The sequence below is a fragment of the Nothoprocta perdicaria genome, unplaced genomic scaffold (assembly GCF_003342845.1).
Source record: "Nothoprocta perdicaria isolate Ctin4 unplaced genomic scaffold, notPer1 scaffold_13, whole genome shotgun sequence".
Classification (NCBI taxonomy): domain Eukaryota; kingdom Metazoa; phylum Chordata; class Aves; order Tinamiformes; family Tinamidae; genus Nothoprocta; species Nothoprocta perdicaria.
Genome location: NW_020454427.1, coordinates 7,432,827 through 7,441,641, shown reverse-complemented (window position 1 = coordinate 7,441,641; position 8,815 = coordinate 7,432,827).

Here is an 8,815-nt window from a genome sequence, read left to right as displayed (position 1 = left end):
CTTGTTGTGATGAGCACTGTTCATATTTCAGTTCCATGCATACAACTTAAATATAGTTTATTTTAATTGGAACTAATTAAGCATCAGACAAAAGCTATTTTTATACCAGTTTAAAACTAACTTTCAAACTGTTGGGAGTGGGGAGGGATGCAGGAAGGCAGAGATCAATAGTTTGAAGATGCTGCTGAGCTGGARAGTAGCCCTTCAGAAAAGCAATAGCTTTAGCAATTTAGCAATAGCAATAGCTTTTCTTAAGCCGCCTTGTTCTGCCAAGAGTGGGAGAGCAGAGCGTGGCCCATCACTTCACATCTCCTGGCCTTAAGGGACCTCTGGTGCAAAATAAGATAGTCTGGCCCATCTTTGTTCCTTCTGGGAACTCGGCCTCCAGCTAAAAGTAGTTCAGGAAAAGTGAAACAAAGGATTTAATTTTTTTTTTTTAATGGYCTTGCACTGCAGCTTCTCTGGTCTTTTGCTTACAGAAAGGGTTTGGAGGGTCCATCGGGTGGCTTTGTGTACTAAAGAACAAGCTATTCCTTAATCTCCCTCTCAGCCTTCTCTGAAGACCTGATGTGTGCGATTGCAAGTCTGCRGGTGAAAATACTTCTGCCTTGACTCTCAGCTTTGAAGTTACTGCCCCTCAAGGAGGAGGTGAAAATACTTCCAAGACAGAGGTTTGGGGAGTTTGTTTTCTTTTTCTCTTCTACATGAACCACAGCCTTGCCTGGCTGCTTCCCTTTCCAAGAGCAGTGACCTGCTGCACCGTAACCTCTTGGTGAGGAAGTCAGGCTAAGTAAGAGACTGAGAAAGAAACTGGGGCAACAGAGAGCCTGTGTAACTCATCTGCCCTCCCTCCTGCATGGGCCATCCTCACCAGAGACCTGCACCAGTAGCCATCTTAGCTCTAATTCAAGGGTATTTCACCCAATCTGCTGAAAAGGAGGGTGTTCTCACCAAAAACGTGGTGGTTCAATAATGTAAAAGGCTGCTGGCAGGGAGATGTGTAGCGAATAAAAATCAGGATGCATTTTGATTTAACCATTGTGTTTATGAAAGATTTAGAAAGGAAATCTATGAAAATACATGTTTTTAGAGAATTGGTTTAGAGCATTCACTAGKGATGGTTCTGGGACTAGCAGCCTGATAACTATTTTCCCTTTACCTAGTTTTATCAAGTACTTCTGAGCTTGTGATGAAGTTTTAAACAAACCAATTTTACACTTAAATTGATTGGGGTTAAAGTGATGAAAAACAAATTTATATGTAGTAAATGCTGTGTGTGACCTGTTTAATCCTGTTTGACTTAGGGATTGGTATATTTAGCTACATCGTCATACAGTGCAGAGATGGCTTCAAATAGTGTGGATACGGAGTGGTCCTGAGATATGTGGTTAAAATATACTTTGCTGCTCTGTGCTGCTTTTCTGCTATTGGAAATCTCTCTCCAGAGGCAAGGGTGCCATCCACGGCCATCGTGGCTCAGGTGGGCCCGGTCCTGAGGAGGAGTCTGAGCTCGTGGGATCTCTGTGTTGCTGCTGTGCATCAGGATGGGCCAGCTCAGCCTGCTTGCAGAAAACACAGCTACAGCAGCTGGTGGGAGCAAAGAGGCGAGCTAGAGAAGAGCAGTAAGTTATATCGAAAAGAATAGGCTGGAATAAGGTTGCTTGTCATCTTTGTAAGCCTTATGCTCTCCTGAAAAAAATAATTTTGGAGGGAGTATGGGGAGGATATATATTAGAATGGCTTATACTTCTGGAAAGCAAAACTCCCTCTCTCAGCATCACCATTTTTTGTATTTGGAAAGAGAGGGCAAGTGTTGGATAATTAAAGAGACATTTATGTGTTTAAATAGGATTTTTAAATGCTCCCAAATGGGATTCTAGAGTACAGTTCCCTTTACCTGAATAGATTGCTAATCCATTTTTTAAAAGGAATGTCTACTTTGGCAAGTTTCCATGCTGAATGTCTGGATGCTTTTTTGGGAACGTGATATTGTGCAAGGGCCATCAAGTTTGTACAGCCATGCTTGCTGGGTGCCTTGTATCAATACAAAACTATGTTAGCTATGTGTGCCAGTTACGGTAGTCTGAACTTGCCAGGAGGATGAGGAAATCGGGGAGTCAAAAAACTTCTCCTTGGAAAGTAAATGGAAGCACGTAGCTAGCATTTTTCSCCTGTTATTTAGGAGCTGCTAAAAGGTGTCCAATTCCATTGRGGCATTGACCTTCAAGCTGAGATTTCAGTTGCTCTTTCTATAAGGTGAGCAGTTCACCATCTTGCAGTTGTTCTACCCAAAGCGGGCACCCGCTTTCCCCCTCTAAACCATTTTGCATGCAAACGTTTGGGATTTTTTTCTCTACTCTTTAGCAATTGCTCTGTTTTTTTTTCTAAGCCTTATGAACTATATTTTTAATGTTGTTAAATGAAAAGCCTGAGCTTTTAAAATATTTTTCTTAAATGATTTTTTTGCCATCTATTAAAATCATCCATCTTAAACTATTTTAATAAGTTATGTTATTATGCATTTTTTCTTATGTAGCTACACACGCATATTACATGTACATTCACATAAGTATTCTTTATAACAAAGCTATTTCCATCCTTCTGTTACAAAATAACCTTATATTTAGCTGACTAGGAGATTGCAGACAGGTTCTCATTTCTATAGCTATTTTTTTAACTCTCTCGGTGTTACTGGTCCATTAAAGGCTTCTATGTGGGTAATGTAGCAATTAATGTGTTAATTTATGACCTTGGAGATATTCATCACTCAGAGTGGATCAGGCTTGAGAAGTTTTCAGCTCAAATGTGCTGATCACCCAGGCACGAAGCGGCTGCCGATAAGTACGAGGAAGGAATTCAGCGAGTGAGAGTTTGGGTGGTGAGAAAGAAATGCAGCTATCCATCCTCCCTGGGCAGGTGCTGCAGAAAGCACACAGCAACTTTAACAGAAATATTTCTGTATTTCACATGTTAGTTGCACATSCTTACTGAGCAGGAGCCTTCACAGTATTGATGAGGGGTCGCTGGGCTGGCGGGTGGGGAATTCTGTATGGATTTGTTCCTGGTGGGAATTGGGCATGTCGCTCTTTATGCCAGGATTGCGCTTGGTGATACATGTGCTGCGGATCTGAATGGATGAGACTTACCTGGGATTGGGTTGCTGAGGGCAATATACTGCTTATGAGCACAGGCAGCAAGCTACAAACTATCCATGATGTAGAGAGGCTGTCATTTTTCTATACGGAAATAGCGATGTATTAATCTGTGCGTTTATTATTGTCATGCAAATCACTGTGGTAAACTTTGGCTTCTGATTGCACTCCTATTCCTAGGTAAATTAAGCTGATGTTTTATTAATTTCTCTATAATGAGATCAACAAATGGCTGTTTGAACTCTGCTGTAGAGCCTTTAGGGCAAGGAGACCACGCTTGTAGGTCCTGATGCTGCAGGCTGTCGGGATTTGCTCCATGCATCTGCTTTTACACAGTGTCTATTGCTGTTAGTTCATAAACAGCAAGCTGTCAAGTTGGCAGGACTTTGCATAGCTCCCTTCTCAAATAGCAGTGCGAAACCTTTCCTCTAAAAAAGCTGCTAAGGACAAAAAGAGGAAAGGATGTTGTGGTAARCAACAGAAAGCATCTGTGCAGCGAGCTCTGCTTTTATTTTTTTGATTAAAGTGCATGAAAGATGAAATGAGTGTAAAAAAAAGAAAAGGGTGGTGGGAAAGCACTGGAAGGAAGGTGCTGGGAGATGATGCCCGAGGTGCTGTCACCGAAAGGGGCAAACACAATTTTCTGGTATCATGCAACTCCTTTGCACAAATATGAAGCATGAGTGCCTTTGATTTTCATTAAAAAATAATGCTATTTCTTTGGAAAAGAAGTTAAAAGTGCTTGAAACCTCTACAGAGGAAGGAGATGGGAAGAAAGTGGTGCTGGACAAGGAGAAATGATGAAAAGGGAAATGTCCTGGGCATGGACTAGGGGGATGGAGGAGCTCAGTGTCCAGGGGCACARTCGCCCTGTCTGCAAAACAGTGAGATTTCCATACAAAACCCCTTTTGTGCCGTGGGACTTTGCTTGCAATCCACAGCAGCTGCTGGCCATGCCAGGAACTTTTAAGGCAATTAGCCCGCGATGGCCATTGCTCCAGGAAGAAGAAAAGCTCAACTTTCTGGTTTGGTGTGGCGCTGGGTCCCCAGATAATCTTCAAAGCGGAGCTGCAAAATGTAAAAGGCATTAAGCTCTGGGAAACTTCAAATCTGGCACACCTGGGCTTTCTTCTGGATGCTGCCGCGTTTTCATTTGGAGGCTGGAGCGCCGGAGGCGGTTTCCCCTGTCAAGCAGAGACTCCTGACCTCTTGGTGGGGCTGAGGGGAGCGCGGTGGTGGGTGCTCCCGCGCCCGCCGGGCAGCATTGGGCGCCGAATGGGGCTGTCTGTCTTCCTTAGCTAAAGTGCTTTCAGACAGCTCGCAAGCGGCCGTCTCCGGCGCGCAGAGCTGTCGGCGCTGTCCCCGCAGAYCCAGCATCGAGATTAGCGGCGCGGGGGTCGCGGTGAAGCTGCCTGAGCCGGGCAGGCTGAGGCAGAGCGAGGAGGCAGCGGCGAGGCGAGGCGGCYGCTGGCACCGCGTGCGGGAGCCCGGAGCGGGCAGAGCTGCCCGCAGCCTTGCAGCGACGCCAGAGCGTGTCCTGCACGCCGCACTAAAGCAGCGCGAGGGCACAGCCTCTGCYTTACCACTGCCAGCACCCCCATGCTCCTAAAAATAGTCATAGCCGGTGTTTTAGAAGTAATCACAGGCGGTTGTAAGGTGCTYGTTAGCCTGGAGCTGCAAAGCTGCTGTGCCCTTGGCTGCTGCCCGGGGTAGGAAACTCAAGGCCTAAAGTGAAAGGTGAAGAGAGGAGAGTATCAGCAGAGAAAATAGTATAGGACCTTCCTTTAAAGGGGGGAAAAAAGTATATATCCATCCTGCAGATGGGATTTTTTTTCCCCTTAGAGCTATGTTGTTTTCCAGAGGCACCTGGAATCACCAAAGAGCCTTTAGAAATTAAACAGCAGAGATCAAAAATGACAAGGCAGGTGGACAGTCTGAGCGCTGAGTCAGTACTGAAAAGAGCCCACGTGCTCCAGGCTGCAAAAGCAAATACAAGGAAGGGCAAAGAAAGAGATAGTGTTGCTCTTTCTTCCAAAGCACTCATGAAAATTAATGGCTATTTCACTTATAGTCTCTTTTTATTACCTGCAGGGGAATCATAAAAAAAAAAAAGGTGATTCAGGTATTCAGGGCAGAAGCTGTTTGTATTCTGAGGGGTCCTTGTACCTCAGTTGTGCTAAGGAGCTGCTTTAGGTAAATTGGTGCATCATTTCAGTAATTAAAATTGCATGTTACCTGCAAGTATCAAGTGCTTTATAGCTCCAGCGGAGCCACAGAATTTGAAATAAAATTCTGCCTCTGTCAAAAAAGACATCTAAACCTGGTCCTGGCTCTAATCGGGACAAATCAACTGTTGCAGATAAGAGACAGCTAGAGGATGGAAGACACATGAAACTTCTCTTTTCTAGACAAACGTGTGTATAGGGTTAAGATAAACACATATCCTTCTCCTCCCTCCCTACCAATTTAGCTTTGGCAGTCAAGAATTTCCTATGCAGGGAGTCTATGCTGGTCCCCTTTCTCTGCATTGATAGTTAAAAAGACCTTGATGAGCAGATTTATTAGTTGTTAGCATCAAAACACTTAAGTCTCGTTCCTGTCTTTGCAGCTYCATAAATAAGTAAAACGAAAGGGCCTCCTGGGTCAGGAGTTGTAGTGCTGCTTATTTACATCTCTAGACGCAGGCAGCCGAGTGTGAATGTGACAGACGTGTCCCCTTGTATTATACATGTTTTGTGAGTAAAGTGAGAGCTCCTTTTCCATGTCTGCGTGGAGGCGAGTTTGATCCCGCTCGGCAAAGCTCCCTCCGTAGGGAAAGGCTGTTGTTAAAAGCACAGTTGCCAGGGGGACCCTCACCACTCACCTGCCCAAACAGCAGCGATCTGGTTTTGAAAATCTAGTGTTGCTGCCAAGGGTTTTGCTCCAGAGGGAGATGGGCACGGCTGCCATAGCCAGGAATCTCCTCTCTTTGCCCCAGGATCCCTCCTTGACGCCCCCCGGGGCAGAGCTGCTTGCTACGCTCGCCTTGCAAAACCAGGTTACTGAGGCAAAAGAGGACAGGAAAATGAAATGGTGCTTTATGAATTCTTGGCTGCAAATCTGTGCTTTCTTGCAGTGCAAACTGAGGAAATGCAAGGTTTTATTTACCTATCAAACCTACAGGGATGTAAGAAGAGCGTCTTTGCTGGGAGAGGTGACCCTGCTGGAGGGTGTGCAGGGCTCCTGCCAGGCAAGGACACTGCCTGCGTGGCCAAGGGAAGGGGCTGTTTCTTCCTATGTAAAACTACTCTAGTGGTTCAAAAAAATGTTCCTCCTACATGGAAGAACACTTTAAAAACCTCTTGGGGGAGGAATCTTCAGTAACTTGCTTGCTGATATACTGCCTGAATGCTGCATCTTAAAAATATTACCTGCTGCCATGCTCTTTAAGTTGCCAAGTCATGCGACTTGCCTTATAGCTTACAAGCCGGAAATGTCTAGTTGTCATTCAAAAATATATTTTGCAGCAGCCTTTCTTTTGCATTGCCTCGCACTGATGTCTTGCAGGAGGCTTTTCCTTCCCCGGAGAGTTTGTAATAGAGAGAAACCCACGTGTGGCAGGCAGATGAGCTGCACCTCTGCTCTGGATCAGGCCCTAGAGATCTCCAGGGAACAGAGCCCTCTTGGTCCATTTGCCTTTCTGCTCCCTGCTGGAATAAGCAAAGGGGGGTTGCTGCAGAGCTCCTGCCCCTGCTCTGCCTTCTGGGGCTACCTGAGCACAGCAAGGTAACCATCTCCCTTGCCAAACACTCCAGTGACACTTAGAAATTCCACTCACCTGTTTCCAGGACTCCTCCACTAAAGGAGCCTTCTTGCTTGTATTTTCATTGGTGAATACCAGAGAAGGGGAAGGTGATGCTGTTTGCTCCCAAACCAGCAAAAAAAGAATACAAATGAACAAAAGTTAACCATCCCACGCCCCCCATCCCTGCCATAGTCAGGGAAAAGGCCATTTGAATCAGTCCTAAGAGGAGGAGGCAGAGGGGGGGAAATAAAAAGGARTAGTTAATGTATACACTGCTACCCAGAGCCTTTACCCAGGCACTTGAAACAACAGGGAGTGTTTAATGTGGGTCCCAAGGTCCTGCTCAGCTCCCACTTGTCGGGAGTTCATGGGAGCAGCGTTCTGCCCTCGGAGCACGACGTGCCTTGCTTTGCACCAGAACCACTCTGCTCCGCTCCGTCCACCTCCTGTTGGACAAACCGTAGCCTGTTGCCTCTCCCTCCCTCCTCACTGCGCCTCTGTTTTCCTCCTCGTGCACCCCTGTGCACAAGCAGCTCCAGGCATCGTCCCTCTGGTTGCGCCTGCTCCCCTGCCTTGCTTGCACGCCCTGATGATGAGCAGAGCGGGAATGCTGTGAATTTGTGTGTGTGAAAGATGCATATAACAGCGGAGGAACCCTTGCAATGCGGTTCCCGGGAGCAGATCCGAGGAGGAGGAGGACAAAGGCTCCAGTGTGGGCTCAGCCAGCAGTGCTGGGCTCCATAGGGTACCCGGTGGAGACATCGAGCCCGCTCCAGGCTGMAGAGCATGGGCGTGAAGCTGGGAGAAGGACGGGGTGGTGAAATCCGGCTGGGAGAGGATGAGGCAGCTGCGGATTAGCCTTCCTGGCGGAACAAGCCAGGCACGGGGAGCGTGTTGACAGCAGGGCAGCGCTACTGCGAGCGCTTCGCAAGGCTCTGCGTGGTGCATTTTGTTGCACAAACACATCAGAATTAGGGTTGAGCACAACTAAGGGAAAGAAGAAATGTGGTGGATTTGGCTGGCACTGGGCTTTGGAGGTCAGAGGGGTCCTGTGTATGAATGCTTGCAACGTGTCAGACGCAGAAACCAAAAGAAAAGCTAAAAGGCTTAATTTGACCTCTTTGTTTTCACAGGTAGAAATAATAATAACAAAAAAACTTAAAACTATATCACCTTAAAACTGTATCACACCTTCTTTGGTGTGATAAAAGCCTGATACAACGTGGAGAGGGGAGAGGCACCAAGTACTAACTATCCCCGTGTGAGGGGGTGGCCGCGGCACAGTGAACCCCCCATTGCAGCAGGCTGCCAGTGGCTTTCTGCAGCAGGGATGCGTACACAGGGATGCCCAGGGAGCCCCTTTCCAAGCCCAGGGCTTCGTGCAAACGTAAAGGGCTCCTTTGAAACACGGGCAGAGGCACAACCAGGCACTGCTGGCAGAGACGGGCAGGCTGTGCTGTGCTAGATCTTTAAGCAGGACTTCCAGGACGGGGAGCTGGTGTTAACCAGTTCCGCTCACAACTGAGTGACTCGGTGGGATYTGGAAGAGTGTATTTTACCTGAATTTCCAATTTGGTAAGGCTCGTTTTGTAAACTGTGTCTCGCTCCTGTGGGTGTTGGTAAGTCTGATCATACTCAGCGCAGGGTGTATAGGACGCCAAAAGGGAAAAAAAGCAGTGGGATTATTGAAGGAGTCTTCGTTGATAAACACGGGCTGGGGAGAAGGAAATGCGTATGGATAGAGTATCCCAGGTGCTTGGAATTAGGTTATTACCAAGGGGCTGTCAGCCGCGGGGGGTGACAAGTCTTAGCAGAGGTTGATGCGGGTGCGCAGGGGTGAAGCGCAAAGCGGCGGGGCGGCTTTGGGGGGCGAGGCGGC